Source organism: Pseudophryne corroboree, chromosome 9 (assembly GCF_028390025.1).
Source record: "Pseudophryne corroboree isolate aPseCor3 chromosome 9, aPseCor3.hap2, whole genome shotgun sequence".
Lineage (NCBI taxonomy): Eukaryota > Metazoa > Chordata > Amphibia > Anura > Myobatrachidae > Pseudophryne > Pseudophryne corroboree.
In genome coordinates this window covers 142568093-142591972 of record NC_086452.1, presented here as the reverse complement: position 1 = coordinate 142591972, position 23880 = coordinate 142568093, and the positions used below count along the sequence as shown (strand labels likewise).

Here is a 23880-nt window from a genome sequence, read left to right as displayed (position 1 = left end):
TTGTTGGACACAGCAGCCACTTTATGGATGAACAGAGCACCCCTGGAGGACACAGCAGCCCCTTTATGGATGGACAGAGCACCCCTGGAGGACACAGCAGCCACTTCATGGATGAACAGAGCACCCCTGGAGGACACAGCAGCCACTTTATGGATGGACAGTGTACCCCTGGAGGACACAGCAGCCACTTTATGGATGGACAGAGCACCCCTGGAGGACATAGCAGCCCCTTTATGGATGGACAGAGCACCCCTGGAGGACACAGCAGCCCCTTTGTGGATGGACAGAGCACCCCTGAATGACACAGCAGCTCCTTGAAGGACTGACAGAACACCCCTAGATTGACACTTTGAGACTTCAACAGGGAAAAGGTTAAGAACATTTTCTGTGCTGTAGCTGGCATGTGTTGGGACAGTTAACAGCTGGATGCCGAGTCTGTTGGCAGTTGGGTGGTGGCCATCTTAGAAGGATGAGGAGAGTGGAACAGCACCTTGGAGCAGAAGGGGCTGAGGTGTACCTAACCTGATTTGATGGGGTCCTCGGAGGAGGCTCCTAATCTGACAGGGACAAAGGTGGTCCATCCTCTGGCAAGGCAGCTGGTGAGGAGGAAGAGAAGCACCTTATCAGAGTCAAGCACCTGACAGAGAGAGTCTAAGGAGTGGCCTTGTGAAGATTGACAGTTGCGGGCGGAGCACAGACACAAGCACTAGCCCCTTGTTCAGCCTGTAATAGGGAAAGCAAGTCCGGGGCTGCAGCAATATAGTGATGGACAGCACCTGGCCGGACCGCCTAATGGAGGGAAGCGTCCAGCATTATACAAACATCGGCTGACAGCTGCTGACAATAACTGCAGGAGAGGTATATTGGGCCAGCAGTACACCTCACATCACATTTAAGTAGTAAAGTTGCATCTTGACAGAAAGCTTGAAATTTAGATACAGCTTTTCCTTTTAACTGCTCTGTGAGTACAGTATATATGTTAAGGACCCATTGCTTCTCCTCTGCATCAGGTAATAGTGGTGGGGAATGTGTCCTCTTTATCCACAGTACTGACACTGACTCAGGAATTCTCAGCAGTCCTTGTTATTGCTAAACCATAAGAGGGATAATGTGCCCAGTTGTTGCATTCATAATAGGGAAACAGGCAGTGTTGTATGTCTACTTTTCTTCAGTAAAAGAATTCCTTTCATTATAGTGCCATCACACACAGCGTCTAATAGGAAAATAAAGTGGCTTGGCTGTGACTTTCATAGTACACAAGCGTGGTTCCTTAGAGCATATATGAGAGCCGCATTCCCCAAAAACTTACATTCTCTGCAAGGATACATCAATAAGTTGTACTACAGGACTAAAACTGTAAAATATTTTGCTAGCGTCAGCCAAGACTTTGGGAGGAAGTTACTTCTGGTGCCGGGGGGATAGCACAGTCCATATAAACTTTTGCAAGGTAATTTATCGCTTTATTAGGAGGACTATTTAGCATTCAGAAACCTCTATAACAAAATACTAGGATTGTGGATACAGTGATATGCAAAGGTATACCTCAACACTTAATCTATCCTGGGCAATGTTAATGAATGACTAAAAGTGCACTATAAACTTAAAAGGCAGCCAGCTATATTATTTAGTGGCTATAGTACCCAAAATATAGAGTAAATATTAAGTGACTGCTTTGGTGAACTGCATGTGTTAGATCAATAAGATTATTAGCTATTGATACTGTATATTTTAATTTCAATCCTGTGTTTGGCAGAGATACGTGATTGAAACATACTTTGAGTATAAGTACTGTCATTTCTGTGAATTACGCCAAAGTTCTTGCAGTGAGAAAAGCCTTACAGAAGCAGTTCAGCTTAATAAAAATCCTGTTGGACAACTGTGTAATTAATTACTGTGTGTATCTTGAACTGTATTGTGGATTGGCAGTGGAACCTACCTCCCATCGATATCCCAGTCATCAAAATATCTGGTAAGGAAACTGGAACCTATATACTCACCGTTAGAGATACTTCCTACCATACATACATACATTATGTCCCCTGGCTTTATACCATCTCTATAAATATTTTAAATACTTTTAAAAACATTTGTAAGAGCTTAAACTGACTAAGCCAGTAATGTATGTCCCGGGCGGAAGTAATGTAACCCTGCTGATCCACATAAGGGCGGAAGTGATGCCTCGTAGACACACGTTAGCGGTATGCAGTGAGGGAGGATGTGACGTCACCCTGTCCATTTCCATGGGGGCGGAAGTGACACCTTCATCCCGCCCACGTTGTCTAGGTAACATCTTGGCTGAAAAATACCGGGGAGGACTACCGGATATCACAAATTAATGTATATTTCAGTAAGGGCTGAAATAAAGGTCATAATGAAAATATTTAAATCAGCCTGACATTATTGTGATATTAAATTTCTATCACAGTTAAAATCATGCTTAATAAGTCACATTAATATAAAAAATGGGACCATCTACTTACATAAATACATTTAAGTAATATAACTGTGAATCTATTTTACATGTCCAATGTATATTTCCAAAGTATAGCTTCTGCTGATATAGTTAATTCATTATCTGAATCATAAATGTAAAAATTATATTAAAAAAAATAGAAGATATAAGAATATACAAAAAATTAAAAACAGTGAGATAAATATACTGGAGCCTGAGGGTCCCCATATTCCACTCTCTAACAAACTTAATCCAAGACACATCTTGGTAAGTATAAACTCCCCTACCTGCTCCTCATGTTATGTTTTGTTTTTATAGGTGCACACTAATGTTTATCATACACTTACCAGTTTTCCAGATAGTCCATTTTACGGCACTCCAAGTTGTACACATTACTTGTCAAGCTGCCTAATTGAGTTCATGTACGAGTATAATTGGCATCTGGTATGTATCTAAGCAGATATGTGTTACGTGTATGGTATTTTATAGCCTGACATTGTCTTATCTGCCATTCAGATTTCACACCCCTGAAGAAGTCCTTGGTGATGAAACGCATTGGGTTTATCACGCTTATTCAACATCTGCACTGTATTAAGATTTAACACCACTTAAGTAATTTAAAGAGCTGAATCTAAAGTGGTTGTACTCTCTTTCACTTGTCACGATCCGGGTAACTGGACGCCATTACTTACCATCCAGATGTCTCCTGAGGCTGTCTCAGTGTTCCAGGGCCGGATCTCAGCGGTGTTGCTGAGATCCACACTCTACATCTCCCTCCTGTCATCCAGCAGCGCTGTCACAGTGGCCTCATCTTAACCTCAGATTGGCATCTCCGGCCCGCCGCGGCCTCCGCCGATGCTCCTATGTTTCCAGTTCACAGATTCTTCAGAGTAACATCTCCTGCCTGCTGCAGCTTCTGATGTCATTCATGTGTTTTCCAGTGTGCAGGTTGTCTGTGTGGTGTCTACTGCCCTCTGCGGCATCCGCCGCCATTGCTACTGAATTCCCACATGGTTTTCCCAAACTAACTTTCCCTCCAAGTACTACAAGGGCGCAACCATGTTGGTTTCAGTCACATGTTTTTGTTTACACCAATCTGCTGCTCCACTGGAACCTGCTAAATTGCTTGGCCAATGCCTGCCTCCCTGCAAGTATAAATATCCTGTGCCTGAACCAGGAAATTGTCAGTGCTTTGGTTGTGTTACCAGTCTCTCCTTCCTGTGGTCGTTTCTGCTTCAGGTTTCCAGCTCCTGCTTCCAAACTCCACTAGGGGCCCACACCAGCCTACCACCTTGCGGTGCAGCCTGACTCCACAGTGCTCTGTGATTACATCTCACTCCTGGCTATTAATACACCAGCTTCCAGCGCCTAGCTTCCAGTGGTGTTCTGCTTCTAAGCATTATCGGTGCTCCGCCCTCGATTATCTACAAACCATCGATCTCCATATTCATCGAACTCTAGCATCATTCAAGCACAGTATTCTTTGGTTCATCACCTGGCCAGTTCCATCCGGCATACTCAGCAGTCTACCATATTATACAGTATTGCCAGCTTCCAGTGAACACCTGCTGGTCAGTTCCTCATCTTTATTTCAATACTCTGCATACGGGTTTCTGGTTAAGGACATTCCAACTCCGGGTCAATTAGACATCTCAGCCCCTACAACTGAGGCTTCCTCTCGTCAGCTCCAGACCTCAGTTGTGACAGTAAGCACTGACCTAATGGATCCAGCCGGAGATCAAGTCCAAGCGACCAGGCCGATGCAAGAACTGGCAGCCCGTCTTGAACATCAGGAGGCTGCACAAGGCCATGTTATCTGTTGTTTTCAGGACCTCTCCTCTCGGCTGGATGGAATTCAAATACCCCTCCGTGGTTCAGGGGTGGCCAGTGTGCCAACTGCAGTACCTATGGTGGTAACCCCACCCACCATACCCATTTCTGCTCCACGACTTCATTTGCTGACACTGCTAAATTTGATGGGTCCCCAAAGGCTTGTAGAGGATTTCTCAACCAGTGTGAGATCCATTTAGAGTTGCAACCTGGCAGTTTCCCAACTGAACGCACCAAAATTGCCTATATTATCTCTCTCCTCAGTGGCTCCGCCCTTGATTGGGCATCACCCCTCTGGGAGAGATCGGATGCTCTGTTATCCTCATATAAAAACTTCTTGGCAACATTTAGGCACATCTTCGACGAGCCAGGCCGTGTAACCTCTGCCTCCTCGGAAATCCTCCGGTTACGTCAGGGGACACGAACTGTCGATCAATATCTGATACAGTTCCAAATTTTGGCTTCAGAACTTTCCTGGAATGATGACGCTCTTTACGCAGCTTTTTGGCATGGCTTATCTGAACGTATTAAAGATGAGCTCGCTACCAGAGACTTACCTTCAAAGTTAAACGAGCTCATATCACTCTGCACTAATGTTGACCTTCAGGTCCGTGAAAGGGCAATTGAGCGAGGAAGGTCAACCTTTCTTAAGATTTCCACTACTCCTCCTCCTCGTCAGCCATCTCCGCCCAAAGATGAACCTATGCAAATTGGTAATTTTTGTTTATCACCAGCAGAGCGTAGAAGACGCCTATCTGAACGTCTCTGTATTGTGCTGCACCTTCTCATGTCATCAACGCTTGTCCCAAGCATCCGGGAAACTCCAAGACCTAGCCCGCCAGGGAGAGGGTCGGCTAGGAGTAATGAAATCCTCTCCTACTTCAAGTGATTGTAACCTCCCAGTCTCGCTTCTAGTGGCACATTGCACCAGGAACCTTATTGCCCTGCTGGACTCAGGAACAGCTGGGAACTTTATGACTGAGGAATACATTAAGCGGTGGTCGGTGGTCCCTACCCACTGAGAGACTTTCATCTTCCATATCCATGACTGCCGTGGACGGCAGTAGGATTTCTGATGCAGTCATTTCTTCCAAGACCCTGCCTATCCGTCTGAAGGTAGGAGCCCTTCATTCTGAACTGATTTCCTTCCTGGTGATTCCAAAGGCCACCCATCCTGTAGTTCTAGGCCTTTCATAGCTCCGTCTTCACAACCCTCAAGTTGATTGGAGGACTACCCATATCCCGGCGTGTGGTCCTTCCTTCTCTGAGACTTGCCTTTCTAAAGTGCTACCAGTTTGTTCATCCTCCTCCAAATCTTCTGATGTTCCACCTTCTCCATACTGAGACTTCACAGATATGTGCAGTAAATCCTCTGCAAATATTCTTCCCCCTCATAGGGAATGGGATTGCCCTATCGACCTCATTCCAGGGAAGATTCCACCTCGAGGTCGAATATACCCATTGTCGTTACCAGAGACTCATTCTATGGAAGAATATATCAAAGAAAATCTAATTAAAGGATTTATCCGGCCTTCTTCCTCTCCAGCTTGCGCAGGCTTTTTCTTCGTCATGAAGAAAGACGGTGGCTTGCGGCCATGTATAGATTACCGTGGTTTGAACGAGATTACCGTGAAAAAACGGTATCCTCTACCTCTCATTACCAAATTATTTGACCGCGTTAGTAGAGCTACGATCTTTACAAAGTCAGACCTCAGGGGTGCCTACAACCTCATCTGGATCCGTTAGGGTGACGAGTGGAAAACCGCGTTTAACACCCGTGATGGACATTACAAGTACCTTGTCATGCCTTTCGGACTCAGTAACGCTCCAACTGTGTTCAAACACTTCGTGAATGAGATCTTCAGAGATATCCTTTATCGTCATGTTGTGGTCTACCTCAATGACATCCTCATCTTCGCTAATGACCTGGTTGAACATCGTTTCTGGGTGAAGGAGGTTCTGTCCCATCTCTGTGCCAACCATCTTTATTGCAAGCTGGAAAAGTGTGTCTTTGAAGTAAAATCCATTCCGTTTCTAGGTTACATTGTGTCCAGTTTTGGGCTAGAGATGGATCCTGAGAAACTTCAAGCTATTCGAGATTGGCTGATACCTACAACCCTCAAGGGTATCCAAAGATTCCTAGGATTCGCCAATTATTATAGGAAATTTATTCAAGACTTTTCCACTATTGTGGCGCCTGTCACTGCTCTTACTAAAAAGGGTGCTAATCCTTCCAAGTGGTCGGAGGAAGCCACTCAAGCCTTCCATCTGTTGAAACAAAAATTTGTCTCAGCTCCAGTGTTGAAACAGCCAGATACCAGCTCGCCTTTTACTCTTGAGGTAGATGCCTCTTCTGTTGGAGTTGGCACAGTCCTGTCTCAGAGAGCCAATGACGGTCATCTACATCCTTGTGGCTTCTTCTCACGGAAGTTCTCCCCTGCCGAACGCAATTACGCCATAGGCGATCAAGAACTTTTGGCTATCAAACTCGCTCTGGAGATATTTGTTAGAGGGAGCTTCACATACTATTACCATTCTGACAGACCACAAATATCTCCTTTATTTAAAAGGCGCTCAATGTTTCAACCCTCGCCAAGCCAGGTGGGCACTCTTCTTTTCAAGATTTGACTTTAAACTTCAGTTTTGTCCAGGGTCACAGAATCACAAGGCTGATGCCCTTTCCCGCTCCTGGGAGCAAGAAAATGAGTCTGAGTCTACTGACAAGCATTATATTATTGATCCAGTGGCATTCTCCGCAGTGAGGTTGGACTCTATGCCCCCACCAGGGAAAAGTTTTGTTAAACCGGCACTCAGAAGGAAGCTCTTGCATTGGGCACACTCCTCTCGCTTCGCCGGACACACAGGCATCCAAAAGACCTTAGAATTTGTTTCCTGATCTTACTGGTGGCCGAACCTAAAGAAGGACATCACCAAATTTATTGCATCTTGCCCAAAATGTGCCCAACACAAGGTACCCCGCCAGTCACCCGCTGGGCAACTGGTTCCTCTATCTGTTCCTCATTGTCCATGGACTCATCTATCAATGGACTTTGTTACAGATCTCCCTATGTGTAATAAGTTTAATACGATCTGGGTGGTAGTTGACCGGTTCACCAAGATGGTTAATTTCATTCCGCTCACCAGTCTTCCGTCAGCTTCCAAGTTGGCTCAAGTCTTCATCCAGGAAATCTTCAGACTACATGGTCTCCATGAGGAGATAATTTCTGACAGAGGTATTCAATTTGTAGCCAAATTCTGGCGAAGTTTGTGCCTGGCCCTCCAAGTCAAATTGAAATTCTCCACCCCTAAACCAACGGTCAAACAGAGCGGGTGAATCAAGACTTGGAGGCCTTCCTCTGTATGTATGTATCTTCATCCAAAGATGACTGGGTTCAACTTCTCCAATGGGTCGAATTTTGTCACAACAACCAGTATCATTCTTCATCTTCTTCCACGCCATTCTTCACCAACTACGGGTTTCACCCAAAAGTTCCTGAATTCCAACTGCTTCCAGCAACATCGGTGCTTGCAGCTGATATCACTCTTCGTCAGTTTTCAAATAACTGGCAGAATGTCCACGCAGCTCTTCTAAAAGCATCATCCAGGTACAAGAAGTTTGCGGATAAGAGGCGTAGGGCAATTCCTGCCCTTAAAGTGGGTGATCGTGTCTGGTTGGTCAAAAAGAATTTGAGATTGAGGGTTCCAAGTATGAAATTTTCCCCTCGATATATTGGCCCTTTTCAAATTGAACAAGTCATCAACCCAGTGGCTTACAAACTCCTGCTACCTCCATTCCTGAAGATTCCCAGAACTTTTCATGTTTCACTCCTTAAACCGGTTATCCTGAACCAATTTCATTCAGCACTCCCGCTGCTTCCAGAGTCCAAACTCAATGTGGTGTTGAGTATGAGGTTGCCAAGATCCTGGCTTCACGCTTCCGCTATGGTCGTCTTCAGCACCTGATCGATTGGAAAGACTATGGTCCTGAAGAATGCTCTTGGACTAATGCCTCAGATGTTTATGCTCCTAAGTTGGTCCGGGACTTCCATACCCGATTTCCTCGGAAGCCTAAGAAGTGTACTGGGGCCACTCCTAAAGGGGGGGGGGGTGCTGTCACGATCCGGGTAACTGGACATCATTACTTACCATCCAGATGTCTCCTGAGGCTGTCTCAGCATTCCAGGGCCAGATCTCAGCGGTGTTGCTGAGATCCACACTCTACATCTCCCTCCTGTCATCCAGCAGCACTGTCACAGTGGCCTCATGTTAACCTCAGATTGGCGTCTCCGGCCCGCCGCGGCCTCTGCCGATGCTCCTATGTTTCCAGTTCACAGATTCTTCAGAGTAACGTCTCCTGCCTGCTGCAGCTTCTGATGTCATTCATGTGTTTTCCAGTGTGCAGGTTGCCTGTGTGGTATCTCCTGCCCTCTGTGGCATCCACCGCCATTGCTACTGAATTCCCACATGGTTTTCCCAAACTAACTTTCCCTCCAAGTACTACATGGGCGCAGCCAAGTTGGTTTCAGTCACATGTCTTTGTTTACACCAATCCGCTGCTACACTGAAACCTGCTTAATTGCTTGGCCAATGCCTGCCTCCCTGCAGGTATAAATATCCTGTGCCTGAACCAGGAAATTGTCAGTGCTTTGGTTGTCAAACCTTGTGTTACCAGTCTCTCCTTCCTGTGGTCGTTTATGCTTCAGGTTTCCAGCTCCTGCTTCCATACTCCACTAGATACCCGCACCAGCCTACCACCTTGCGGTGCAGCCTGACTCCACAGTGCTCTGTGATTACATCTCACTCCTGGCTATTACTACACCAGCTTCTAGCGCCTAGCTTCCAGTGGTGTTCTGCTTCCAAGCATTATCGGAGCTCCGCCATTGATTATCTACAAACCATCAATCTCCATATTCATCGAACTCTAGCATCATTCAAGCACAGTATTCTACGGTTCATCACCTGGCCGGTTCCATCCGGCATACTCAGCAGTCTATCATATTATACAGTATTGCTAGCTTCCAGTGAACACCTGCTGGTCAGTTCCTCATCTTTATTTCAATACTCTGCATACGGGTTTCTGGTTAAGGACATTCCAACTCCTGGTCAATTAGAACTGTACCTGATATTACCAGTACCCTGAAGCATCCGCTATTCTGCAGCTTTCTAAGGAACTGTTACTGTTTCTCTTGCTCAATTCATTCCTGAAAAGTACTGCTGTTGTTTTATAAGAACTGTGCTTAATAAAAACCATAGACTTTTACTTCAGTTGTCGTGGTCACACCTTCGGGCTTTTGTACTGCATTCCACCTGCATGTCTAAGGGTCTGATCCAACCCTCTAAGTTTAAATACATCTCAGCCCTTACAACTTTGGCTTCCTCTCATCAGCTCCAGCCCTCAATTGTGACATCACTGCTGTAAATGTAGTTGACAAATGATCTACTGTATGTGTGGATGTAAACTGATACCATTGCAAATTTTATCTGTTTAATTGTGAATAACTTTCTTTTTTATGTATAAGAAAGTACCTTTTAATTGTAAAATAGTTTTTTTTAAGTGCTTGCAATATTGAATTTCTTAAATTGGGAATATGTAGATTAGCGCCGTCAGATCTTGTATCATTTATCTTCTCAGAACCCTTGCTAACAGGGACCCTTCTCAGAACCCTTGCTAACATCTAGAGGTGCTGCTTAAAAGCTTCACAGCACAATGATTTTTATATATATATATATATGTATAATATAGGAAGGGGCATCATAGCATGGACTTTCCCTGGGATCAATCTTGTCATTCCCTTGCTCATGAGGTATGCACCTTATATCCCTATTAAAAAAAAATGGGAGGGATAGGAGGGCGCCAATTCTCTCTCTGACACAGGGCACCAAAAAGTCTAGTTATGGCTGTGTGTGCCCATATGACTCTGCACACAACAACACCTGCACACACATCATTTCTAACACATGTACAAATTGCAAACCCATACATATTAGGTGTTAGGTCTAGGCACCATCCATTTGACATTGATTTTGCTTCTGCATACTTTGTTGAACTACAGTACAAGTTACTGTCGAATTATCTTATAATTCAATCTACCTCTGTCCAAATTCAAAGCAGGTATTCTTATAGAATGTCCATAAAATACTGAGTTATAAAAGAACAGTGAATATATAGAGTTAATAGTAAACAATGGGAAGACTTTTAAAGTTTTCTTCTGTCTGGCCTTGTTCCCTAATGCACTTGGCAAAATAATACGCACTAATGTAACCATTATAAGGTCTCTCAGCAATGAATAGGTTTACTAAAACAAAATACACCACAGGCTATTGGCATTCCAGTGAAATGTTTGCCAAACAAATCATTATCATTAATATGGATGCCAAGCAGTAACAGCCCAGTCACAATGCTTTTAGTTTGCAGCTGTTTCAAATCCCTGAGCTGGTCAGTTCTTCTTTCAGGATTAATGGTTGGTCTTCAACTAGGAAGATTGTATTTTCTATTTATATATGTAACATGGACAAGTGCAGGATTCCTAGAGGTAGTTTTCTAAATGTTTTCAACAAAGGAACACTGGAGCAAGAGTGGGCGTCAGAAATGGGTAATTCGCAAATGAGCGATTTATGGATGTCTGCACATATAACTGAAGCTGAAAGAGGCCCTCAGTCTTTAAGGCACACTAACTTTCTAGGTTTTAGTGATATGCATGCTTCAGCACAGATGGTTAACTTATGGTGTACTAATTAAGTCACCTGTACTCAAGTATGGCTATACATAAAACCTAGACTGTTAGTGTGCCTTGAGAACCGTGGTTGAGAACCCCTGGTATAGGTTTTGTCAAACATATTTAACTAATATAAAATAAGTTGTCATGAAAGGTTAAACTTTACATAAGAAAAAATAAATACATAAATAAATAAACAAACTTAATAGACCAGTAGAAGACAGAACTGCACTTTCTAAGCACACATTCTCCCACCTCAAGGTAAGGTGCCCGTCTCTTTTTCCTGGCAGCTACTCTGGTCTAGTGTACTGATTGAGCACTCAGATCATCACTAACAGATAACTTGATAGAAGAAGCTGCTACACTGGGCATGTGTAACAGCTCTGCTCTGTCCCTCAAACTGCATGTTGTGCTGACAGTTTTAGTAATTGTATTATATACTATTGCTATTGTAGTCATAATTTGAACTGCTGGCTAACAGGAGGGGGGTTCCCAGGCAACCCCTCACCCCTTCTGCTTTTGCCTATGAATGACTTGTATCAATCCAGAATTTGCCAGATATCATCTGTATTATTCTGTCCTTTTTAGCAAATATTTGTATCTGTTTGCTAATTGAGAAGATGAGATGGGAGTAACTTGTTTAGAAACTTTGCTTTATATATCTCCTAGAGTTTGAACTCCAGGTTCCAAGGGGTATATTTGCTAGGGTGCAGGTTTTTAGAAGTAGAGATGTTGCCCATAGCAACCAAACAGATTCTACTTATCATTTATCTAGCACCTTCTACGTAAAATAGCTACAGTAGAATCTGATTGGTTGATGGGCAACATCTTCACTTCTAAAAACCTGCACTTTAGTAAATATACCCCCAACACTCTAACACAATTGTTGTAGGAATGTTTCATCATGATATTCAAATGCTGGAGATGCAGTAGTTCAGAATCAGTAGTTATCTACTGTCACCTGTTACAGTTCATTGGTTAGACCTGAACAGCTTTTGAATAGAAAGACGTCTAACTCCAAATTACAATCTGACCACATTCTGCTTGCTTAGTATTTAGATGGGTTTCTTCTTGTGTCTAAAATTAGATTGTACATGGGTTTCAAGAGATACTTTCAAGTGTTTTTATATTTCAATCACCTGCAATTATCAGCATTGCCTATGTCTATTGCTGAAACCTCACTGGTTCATGAGAGATCCCCCTCCCCCACACACACACACACACACACACACACACACACCAATGTTCCAATATCTTCTTCTTCCTACAGTACATTGGCAACTTAGTAAAGCGTTAACTGAAACTATACAATATTCATTTGAAACAAGTGTAGCTTGAAAACCTACTTTCTTTTTCATGTTGTCAGTAAGGGTTAATGAGCTGTTTCGGTAATGCCTTTCTGCCATTTGAATGTTGTGTTATTTGAATAAGAATGCATACAATATAAAATTAACATTTTACATCATTAGTAAGTCAATCACTTTTCTGGATTTGAATATCTACATTAAAAACTATAGGATAATGACCTATAATTATACAAAATCTACACATTCAGGTTCATATATAGTTATACAGGCCACTTGTTGTCATCACACCAAATTGTTGGACTCAATTTCAGATAGCTATAAAGATTTAAAGGAAATTGTACAGATGAGAAGGTGTTATATGAACAATAGACACTCAAGAAAAATCTGGTGCCTAATTAAGAATGGCAATAACCAGCCTACTTTAAACTGTTGCTTCAGATACAGAGGTAATTGCTAAACCTCAATTATAAATACAAAAAAGAATTTTATAAACCAAGTTTATATAGAAAACATAGTTTAATTAGGTTAATCCGAACACAGTATAATATTTAATATTTTAATTACAGGTTGAGTATCCCTTATCCAAAATGCTTGGGACCAGAGGTATTTTGGATATCGGATTTTTCCGTATTTTGGAATAATTGCATACCATAATGAGATATCATGGTGATGGGACCCAAGTCTAAGCACAGAATGCATTTATGTCTCATATACACCTTATACACACAGCCTGAAGGTCATTTTATCCAATATTTTTAATAACTTTGTGCATTAAACAAAGTGTGTGTACATTCACACAATTCATTTATGTTTCATATACACCTTATACACACAGCCTGAAGGTCATGTAATACAATATTTTTAATAACTTTGTGTTTTAAACAAAGTTTGAGTACATTGAGCCACAGAAAACAAAGATTTCACTATGTCACTCTCACTCAAAAAAGTCCGTATTTCGGAATATTCCATATTTCGGAATATTTGGATATGGGATACTCAACCTGTAATAAAAATTACAAATACATATATGGCCATATCACATGAAAAAATACATAAAAATTATAAAATAAGCAGTATCTAATTATAATTATAGATCCAATCTGAATTTCTAGTCTGGTTTACCGCTCTAATAAGCTTTATCAACACTTCTAATAGGTTAAATAGCATCCTTTAATTAGATTAGTAACGCTATTGAGCATTCCGTTTTCCATTTTCTAAATGGCTGCTGGAACACATAGACAACAAAATGGCCACTGGAACACACCCAATATTTGTAGTGAACTGCAAAACGAGTAGTAGGTGAAAATGAGACCTGGATCTGGTATGGAGTGCACAGGAGCACCAATAATACCAGGAATAATGACACCAACAACGCGGTTTAGATACAACCAATGGCAATATGGGATATACATTGTCTGAGGAAGACAGTGACCCTCTATGCAGAGAGGTGGGGAAACTCATCACAGGATCTTGATAATTATTTTACTGCTCTGGAGATCATGCTGCATGTGACTACACTGAAACTGGCTGGGCTGTGGACCAACAAGAGCTCCATTTATAATAATCGTCTGTGCTTGCTGCATCATAAAACAATGGGGGTAATTCAGAGTTGATCGCAGCAGCAAATTTGTTAGCAGTTGGGCAACACCATGTGCACTGCAGGGGGGGGCAGATATAACATGTGCAGAGAGAGTTAGATTTGGGTGGGGTGTCTTCACACTGAAATCTAAATTGCAGTGTAAAATTAAAGCAGCCAGTATAAACCCTGTACAGAAACAAATAACCCACCCAAATCTAACTCTCTCTGCAAATGTTATATCTGCCGCACCTGCACTGCACATGGTTTTGCCCAACTGCTAACAAATTTGCTGCTGCGATCAACTCTGAATTACCCTCAATAAGCAGAGGGGAGGTACAGTAGCAATTATTTTTTTAATTGTTGGTGGTCAAAAGTAGAGATGAGCGGATTCGGTTTTACACGGTTTTACTCGGTTCTCAAAACGGCATCTTATTGGCTATCCAAAACACGTGACATCCGTGAGCCAATAAGATGCCGTTTTGAGAACCGAGTAAAACCGAGTAAAACCGAATCCGCTCATCTCTAGTCAAAAGTCACATGGACTACTTGTATACTAGCAAGTTTGAATGAACTGCATTAACAAGCATGAAATGCATTAACTGGTTACTAATTACTAGTTACCAATAACCTGCTTTTTAAAATGTAAAATTGAATGCTCAATCACTACTAACTTAATCAAATAACACAAATTAACCTACAGTATTAGAACTGTTACTAAATCTTACTAGAGAAGTCCACCAGACTAGAAATTCAGAATGAATTAGATACAGCTTATTTTATAAACATAAATGTATTCTTTTAATGTGATATGGCCATATTCGTATTTGTACTTTTTATTTATTAAAATATTACATTTGATACTGTGTTTGGTTTAATTTATAACCTAATTGAATAGCGCTTCCTAAGTAAACTTGGTTTAAAAAACTTTTTTGTTTATGTTTAATGAACATGCTGATACAATGGTGAAAAAATTCAGAGAAAGTGGATTTAAGAAAGAAAAGATAAAGAAAGTAAACAAAAAATAATAATTTGGAAAAGAGAGTCTACTGGCCCCCAAAAAACCCAAGGAAGAAAATAATTTTACAATGGCATTTATTTCTAACTACAATACATGATTCAAATAGGGAAAATAATAAAAAACGAATTGTTGTATACTAAAGGAACATCCAGTATTGAATACACTGATCCCAGAAAAACCCACGATTTTCTATAGGAAGGACAAGAACATAGGAGATAGACTATTACAAAGTGCTTTATCACCAGCTAGGAATAAAATTACCATTTTATCTAAAGGGTTTTTCAAATGTGGGCTATGTTTTATGAGTAGACTTGTAAACTTTAATATTAAGTGCACTGAAATTGAGATAAAAGGACGCAAAAGAACCAGAGATTATTTTTAACATGTACTGTAGCTCAAGGAAGTTAATATACTACATAGGGTGCACTTGCAACCAATATTATATAGGAAGAACCTCAGGACACTTTAAAATAAGACTTGCAGAACATCTGTGTAATATAAAAAAGGTTTTGAGAAACATGACTTATTGTCCCATTTTAAGGAAGTCCATCATAGCAGCTTTGCATTTGGAGTCCGGAGCAATTCAAATGCAGGACCTCCTACCTGCATTGGCGATGCGATCGCTTCTCAGTTGAACATCGCTATCATTATTTGCAATGTTCATCTGCGACAGCAGACTGAGTAAGCTTTAGCTTACCCAGCCTTGCCATCTTGCAGTGCAGCTTGCGGAGCCCCCGAACATCGGCAAAATTAATAAGGCCCTAAGACAGGTAAAAAGGTAGATTTTAGGAATAATGATGTTTACAAACAATTAGCTAAAAAAGAAATGCATTATATTGATTCATAAATACTGTAATACTGACTGCACAAGGATTTTGATATCCAATGATTTATAGAATAGACCTTGATGTTTTATAGATGTGCACAGAATAACTTTTAACAAACCTGAAAAGTCTTATGTGCTAAGTGTTTAACTATTTACTCTGTTTAAGGGCATGAATGTAATTATGTACTCAAAGAAGTAAGGAGAACGATGTCCACAATCCTATGTAATAAAAGGTTAATGCTGCTCCTTGCCTCTATGGGGAGGTTTGGCCCACCAGCAGCCACTAGTTGTTGCTCCGTTCGGGTGCTGACATTACTGTTATGTTGTTCCATCATTTCGGTAGTAACTAGTGTTTTATATATCACAAAGCAACTGTAGTGTGGTTATAAATGTTATTATTTTTATTATTATTATTATTATTATTATTATTATTATTACATTTTATTTATAGCATGCCACAAGTGGTCAACAGAGATGTTGTTACGACAGAAATGGGAAAAGCACCAATTATATTCAGAAGATAAAATGGCGACAATAGGAAATCCAGGGACCGTTTCCTGCATGTATCTATATTTCTATGGTAATTATTTACATTCTCCACAATAACAAAAAAGTCAGTTTTAAAACTACCGTTATTCACGGCAATAAACATGTTTCTGGTCTTATGAAGTTTAAGACAATTACCATTGAAAAGGACAGGCTGCCCACTGTTAATTATCTGGACTTCTGGGCTTTTGGCAATATGGCCGTGGGAATACTTATGGTGCATAATGATATCCGGTAACACACAGGGCGCCATGATCTGGTGTACATGACAACAAGGCTGTATCCAACTATTGTGATGCTCTGTTCAAAAGGTTTTAAATTTTATGAATGGACAATGTCGATTCAGTAAGCTATAATGGTTGAGAAAAGGGCACGTTTCGGGAACCGGACTGTCAGGCAAACAGGAAGTACCTTGCGGGTACTTCCGGTATTTGTGCCACACTGTGATTTTATAAAGTTTGATCTTTTAATCTGTATTTTTAAGAAAATAAGAATTTACTTACCGATAATTCTATTTCTCATAGTCCGTAGTGGATGCTGGGAACTCCGAAAGGACCATGGGGAATAGCGGCCCCGCAGGAGACTGGGCACAAAAGTAAAAGCTTTAGGACTAGCTGGTGTGCACTGGCTCCTCCCCCTATGACCCTCCTCCAAGCCTCAGTTAGGATACTGTGCCCGGACGAGCGTACACAATAAGGAAGGATTTTGAATCCCGGGTAAGACTCATACCAGCCACACCAATCACACCGTACAACCTGTGATCTGAACCCAGTTAACAGCATGATAACAGAGGAGCCTCTGGAAAGATGGCTCACAACAATAATAACCCGATTTTTGTAACTATGTACAAGTATTGCAGACAATCCGCACTTGGGATGGGCGCCCAGCATCCACTACGGACTATGAGAAATAGAATTATCGGTAAGTAAATTCTTATTTTCTCTGACGTCCTAGTGGATGCTGGGAACTCCGAAAGGACCATGGGGATTATACCAAAGCTCCCAAACAGGCGGGAGAGTGCGGATGACTCTGCAGCACCAAATGAGAGAACTCCAGGTCCTCCTCAGCCAGGGTATCAATTTTGTAGAATTTTACAAACGTATTTGCTCCTGACCAAGTAGCTGCTCGGCAAAGTTGTAAAGCCGAGACCCCTCGGGCAGCCGCCCAAGATGAGCCCATCTTCCTTGTGGAGTGGGCATTTACAGATTTTTGGCTGTGGCAGGCCTGCCACAGAATGTGCAAGCTGAATTGTACTACAAATCCAACGAGCAATAGTCTGCTTAGAAGCAGGAGCACCCAGCTTGTTGGGTGCATACAAGATAAACAGCGAGTCAGATTTTCTGACTCCAGCCGTCCTGGAAACATATATTTTCAGGGCCCTGACAACGTCTAGCAACTTGGAGTCCTCCAAGTCCTTAGTAGCCGCAGGCACCACAATAGGTTGGTTCAGGTGAAACGCTGAAAACACCTTAGGGAGAAACTGAGGACGAGTCCTCAATTCCGCCCTGTCCGAATGGAAAATCAGATAAGGGCTTTTACAGGATAAAGCCGCCAATTCTGACACGCGCCTGGCCCAGGCCAGGGCCAACAGCATGACCACTTTCCATGTGAGATATTTTAACTCCACAGATTTAAGTGGTTCAAACCAATGTGACTTTTTGGAACCCAAAAACTACATTGAGATCCCAAGGTGCCACTGGAGGCACAAAAGGAGGCTGTATATGCAGTACCCCTTTTACAACGTCTGAACTTCAGGGACTGAAGCTAGTTCTTTTTGGAAGAAAATTGACAGGGCCGAAATTTGAACCTTAATGGACCCCAATTTCAGGCCCATAGACACTCCTGTCTGCAGGAAATGTAGGAATCGACCCAGTTGAATTTCCTCCGTCGGGCCTTACTAGCCTCGCACCACGCAACATATTTTCGCCAAATGCGGTGATAATGTTTTGCGGTTACATCCTTCCTGGCTTTGATCAGGATAGGGATGACCTCATCCGGAATGCCTTTTTTCCTTCAGGATCCGGCGTTCAACCGCCATGCCGTCAAACGCAGTCGCGGTAAGTCTTGGAACAGACAGGGTCCTTTCTGAAGCAGGTCCCTTCTTAGAGGTAGAGGCCACGGATCCTCCGTGAGCATCTTTTGAAGTTCTGGTTACCAAGTCCTTCTTGGCCAATCCGGAGCCACGAATATAGTGCTTACTCCTCTCCATCTTATCAATCTCAGTACCTTGGGTATGAGAGGCAGATGAGGGAACACATACACTGACTGGTACACCCACGGTGTTACCAGAGCGTCTACAGCTATTGCCTGAGGGTCCCTTGACCTGGCGCAATACCTGTCGAGTTTTTCCCAACGGTTTATAATCATGTGGAAGACTTCTGGGTGAAGTCCCCACTCTCCCGGGTGGAGGTCGTGTCTGCTGAGGAAGTCTGCTTCCCAGTTGTCCACTCCCGGAATTGCTGACAGTGCTATCACATGATTTTCCGCCCAGCGAAGAATCCTTGCAGCTTCTGCCATTGCCCTCCTGCTTCTTGTGCCACCCTGTCTGTTTACGTGGGTGACTGCCGTGATGTTGTCCGACTGGATCAACACCGGCTGACCTTGAAGCAGAGGTCTTGCTAAGCTTAGAGCATTGTAAATGGCCCTTAGCTTCAGGATATTTATGTGAAGTGATGTCTCCAGGCTTGACCATAAGCCCTGGAAATTCCTTCCCTGTGTGACTGCTCCCCAGCCTCGCAGGCTGGCATCCGTGGTCACCAGGACCCAGTCCTGAATGCCGAATCTGCGGCCCTCTAGAAGATGAGCACTCTGCAACCACCACAGGAGGGACACCCTTGTTCTTGGTGACAGGGTTATCCGCTGATGCATCTGAAGATGCGACCCGGACCATTTGTCCAGCAGGTCCCACTGGAAAGTTCTTGCGTGGAATCTGCCGAATGGGATTGCTTCGTAGGAAGCCACCATTTTACCCAGAACCCTTGTGCATTGATGCACTGAGACTTGGCTCGGTTTTAGGAGGTTCCTGACTAGCTCGGATAACTCCCTGGCTTTCTCCTCCGGGAGAAACACCTTTTTCTGGACTGTGTCCAGGATCATCCTTAGGAACAGAAGACGAGTCGTCGGAACCAGCTGCGATTTTGGAATATTGAGAATCCAATCGTGCTGCCGCAACACTACCTGAGATAGTGCTACACCGACCTCCAACTGTTCCCTGGATCTTACCCTTATCAGGGAATCGTCCAAGTAAGGGATAACTAAAATTCCCTTCCTTCGAAGGAATATCATCATTTCGGCCATTACCTTGGTAAAGACCCGGGGTGCCGTGGACCATCCATACGGCAGCGTCTGAACTGATAGTGACAGTTCTGTACCATAAACCTGAGGTACCCTTGGTGAGAAGGGTAAATTTGGACATGAAGGAAAGCATCCTTGATGTCCCGAGACATCATGTAGTCCCCTTCTTCCAGGTTCGCAATCACTGCTCTGAGTGACTTAATCTTGAATTTGAACCTCTGTATGTAAGTGTTCAAAGATTTTAGTTTTAGAATCGGTCTCACCGAGCCGTCCGGCTTCGGTACCACAACAGTGTGGAATAATACCCCGTTCCCTGTTGCAGGAGGGGTACCTTGATTATCACCTGCTGGGAATACAGCTTGTGAATGGCTTCCAAAACTGTCTCCCTGTCAGAAGGAGACATCGGTAAAGCCGACTTTAGGAAACGGCGAGGGGGAGACGTCTCGAATTCCAATTTGTACCCCTGAGATATCACCTGAAGGATCCAGGGGTCTACTTGCGAGTGAGCCCACTGCGCGCTGAAATTCATTGAGACGGGCCCCCCACCGTGCCTGATTCTGCTTGTAAAGCCCCAGCGTCCTACTGAGGGCTTGGCAGAGGCGGGAGAGGGTTTCTGTTCCTGGGAACTGGCTGATTTCTGCAGCCTTTTTCCTCTCCCTCTGTCACGGGGCAGAAATGAGGAACCTTTTGCCCGCTTGTCCACGAAAAGACTGCGCCTGATAATACGGCGTCTTCTCATGTTGAGAGGCGATCTGGGGTACAAACGTGGATTTCCCAGCTGTTGCCGTGGCCACCAGGTCTGAAAGACCCCAATTAACTCCTCCCCTTAATAAGGCAATACTTCCAAATGCCGTTTGAAATCCGCATCACCTGACCACTGTCGTGTCCATAACCCTCTACTGGTAGAAATGGACAACGCACTTAGACTTGATGCCAGTCGGCAAATATTCCGCTGTGCATCACGCATATATAGAAATGCATCTTTTAAATGCTCTATAGGCAAAAATATACTGTCCCTATCTAGGGTATCAATATTTTCAGTCAGGGAATCCGACCACGCCAACCCAGCACTGCACATCCAGGCTGAGGCGATTGCTGGTCGCAGTATAACACCAGTATGTGTGTAAATACATTTTAGGATACCCTCCTGCTTTCTATCAGCAGGATCCTTAAGGGCGGCCATCTCAGGAGAGGGTAGAGCCCTTACAAGCGTGTGAGCGCTTTATCCACCCTAGGGGGTGTTTCCCAACGCAACCTAACCTCTGGCGGGAAAGGATATAATGCCAATAACATTTTAGAAATTATCAGTTGTTATCGGGGGAAACCCACGCATCATCACACACCTCATTTAATTTCTCAGATTCAGGAAAACTACAGGTAGTTTTTCCTCACCGAACATAATACCCCTTTTTGGTGGTACTCGTATTATCAGAAATGTGTAAAACATTTTTCATTGCCTCAATCATGTAACGTGTGGCCCTACTGGAAGTCACATTTGTCTCTTCACCGTCGACACTGGAGTCAGTATCCGTGTCGGCGTCTATATCTGCCATCTGAGGTAACGGGCGCTTTAGAGCCCCTGACGGCCTATGAGACGTCTGGACAGGCACAAGCTGAGTAGCCGGCTGTCTCATGTCAACCACTGTCTTTTATACAGAGCTGACACTGTCACGTAATTCCTACCAACAGTTCATCCACTCAGGTGTCGACCCCCTAGGGGGTGACATCACTATTACAGCCAATCTGCTCCATCTCCACATCATTTTTCTCCTCATACATGTCGACACAAACGTACCGACATACAGCACACACACAGGGAATGCTCTGATAGAGGACAGGACCCCACTAGCCCTTTGGGGAGACAGAGGGAGAGTTTGCCAGCACACACCAGAGCGCTATATATATATATACAGGGATAACCTTATATAAGTGTTTTTCCCCTTATAGCTGCTGTATCTTTAATACTGCGCGTAATTAGTGCCCCCCCTCTCTTTTTTAACCCTTTCTGTAGTGTAGTGACTGCAGGGGAGAGCCAGGGAGCTTCCCTCCAACGGAGCTGTGAGGGAAAATGGCGCCAGTGTGCAGAGGAGATAGGCTCCGCCCCCTTATCGGCGGCCTTATCTCCCGTTTTTCTATGTATTCTGGCAGGGGTTAAATGCATCCATATAGCCCAGGAGCTATATGTGATGTATTTTTTTTGCCATCTAAGGTATTTTTATTGCGTCTCAGGGCGCCCCCCCCCCAGCGCCCTGCACCCTCAGTGACCGGAGTGTGAAGTGTGCTGAGAGCAATGGCGCTCAGCTGCGGTGCTGTGCGCTACCTTATTGAAGACAGGACGTCTTCTGCCGCCGATTTTCCGGACCTCTTCTGCTCTTCTGGCTCTGTAAGGGGGACGGCGGCGCGGCTCTGGGACCCATCCATGGCTGGGCCTGTGATCGTCCCTCTGGAGCTAATGTCCAGTAGCCTAAGAAGCCCAATCCACTCTGCACGCAGGTGAGTTCGCTTCTTCTCCCCTTAGTCCCTCGATGCAGTGAGCCTGTTGCCAGCAGGACTCACTGAAAATAAAAAACCTAATTTAAACTTTTACTCTAAGCAGCTCAGGAGAGCCACCTAGATTGCACCCTTCTCGTTCGGGCACAAAAATCTAACTGAGGCTTGGAGGAGGGTCATAGGGGGAGGAGCCAGTGCACACCAGCTAGTCCTAAAGCTTTTACTTTTGTGCCCAGTCTCCTGCGGAGCCGCTATTCCCCATGGTCCTTTCGGAGTTCCCAGCATCCACTAGGACGTCAGAGAAATCAAATGCATTTAAGATAGAGGATTTATGTATTAGTTTCAGTATATGAGTTGAATTTATTTTCTGTGTATGGCATAATGTGTATTCTAATGGAATGACTACTCCCAGTAATTATAAGTTATTTTTTCAGGTATAAAAGTACCAATATTGCGATCCCTCCACACTATCTTGAGAAAGTCCAAAATTGGTTGAAATGCATGGCTATGGAGGAGATGATCCGGAACCCTTACCAGGAGAGAGGAGGAGGAACCCTGTGTGGAGCTGAGGCATTCCTGAAACCCTGAACTTCAGTAACTACAGGCAGTTTTTTTCCAAATTCTGGTAGGAGGCCATCTTCACCATTATTTGGTGTATTATGCCTGCTGTTGGGAATACAACCTTGTTTGCATACAAGGATATTTCCTTATCTCTTTTTGATTGAAGAACATTTATTCAAATAAATTATTCTTGTATACATTGGTACCAGGAGAAACTTGCTTTATTAAAAGTCTGCATATATAAACTGCATATGTGATAATATCTAATCAGGGCCGGCAACAGAAATTTTGGGGCCTAGCACCAGTGGCGTAACTACTGCCCCCGCAGTCCTCGCGGTGGCTTGGGGGCGAGGGGCTGCGGGGGCGCCACTGATTTACAGCAGATTGACATGCGGACGAGCGTCCGCATGTCAGTCTGCAGTCTCCTTCCCTCCGCCGCTTGTTGGAGGGACACGGAGGGCACACAGCGCGCCTCCCTGTGTCCCTCCTGCTGCATCATCTCCGGCGGCCGCGGGTCTAATAGGGGGAAGTGCCGTGCGTGAGCTCTAATTGGCTCACGAACCGGCACTTCCCCCTATTAGACCCGCGGCCGCCGGAGATGATGCAGCAGGAGGGACACAGGAGAGACGAGCTGTGCCCTCCGTGTCCCTCCAAAAAGCGACGGGGGGGAGTAAATATCTGGCACTGGGGGCATATATGGCACGGGGGGGGGGGAGGGAGGAATATCTGGCACTGGGGCATTTCTGGCACTGGGGGGAATATCTGGCACTGGGGGCATATCTGGCACTGGGGGGGGGATATCTGGCACTGGGGGAATATCTGGCACTGGGGGGGGATATCTGGCACTGGGGCATATATGGCACTGGGGGGGAATATCTGGCACTGGGGGGCATATATGGCACTGGGGGGGGATATCTGGCACTGGGGGCATATATGGCACGGGGGCATATATGGCACTGGGGGGGAATATCTGGCACTGGGGGCATATATGGCACTGGGGGGGATATCTGGCACTGGGGCATATATGGCACGGGGGCATATATGGCACTGGGGGGGAATATCTGGCACTGGGGGCATATATGGCACTGGGGGGGATATCTGGCACTGGGGCATATATGGCACTGGGGGGAATATCTGGCACTGGGGGGAATATCTGGCACTGGGGCATATATGGCACTGGGGGCATATATGGCACTGGGGGGGAATATCTGGCACTGGGGGCATATATGGCACTGGGGGGGATATCTGGCACTGGGGGCAT

At 44.1% G+C, this 23880-nt stretch overlaps 1 long non-coding RNA gene across 1 annotated transcript; it reads left to right on the top strand.

The window, feature by feature from the left end:
• Positions 1–424: 424 nt before the first annotated feature.
• On the top strand, positions 425–22834 carry LOC134956821 (uncharacterized). The gene is made up of 3 exons (XR_010186206.1): positions 425–858; positions 16180–16308; positions 22493–22834. It is a non-coding gene; the product is annotated as an uncharacterized LOC134956821 (long non-coding RNA).
• Positions 22835–23880: the final 1046 nt, after the last annotated feature.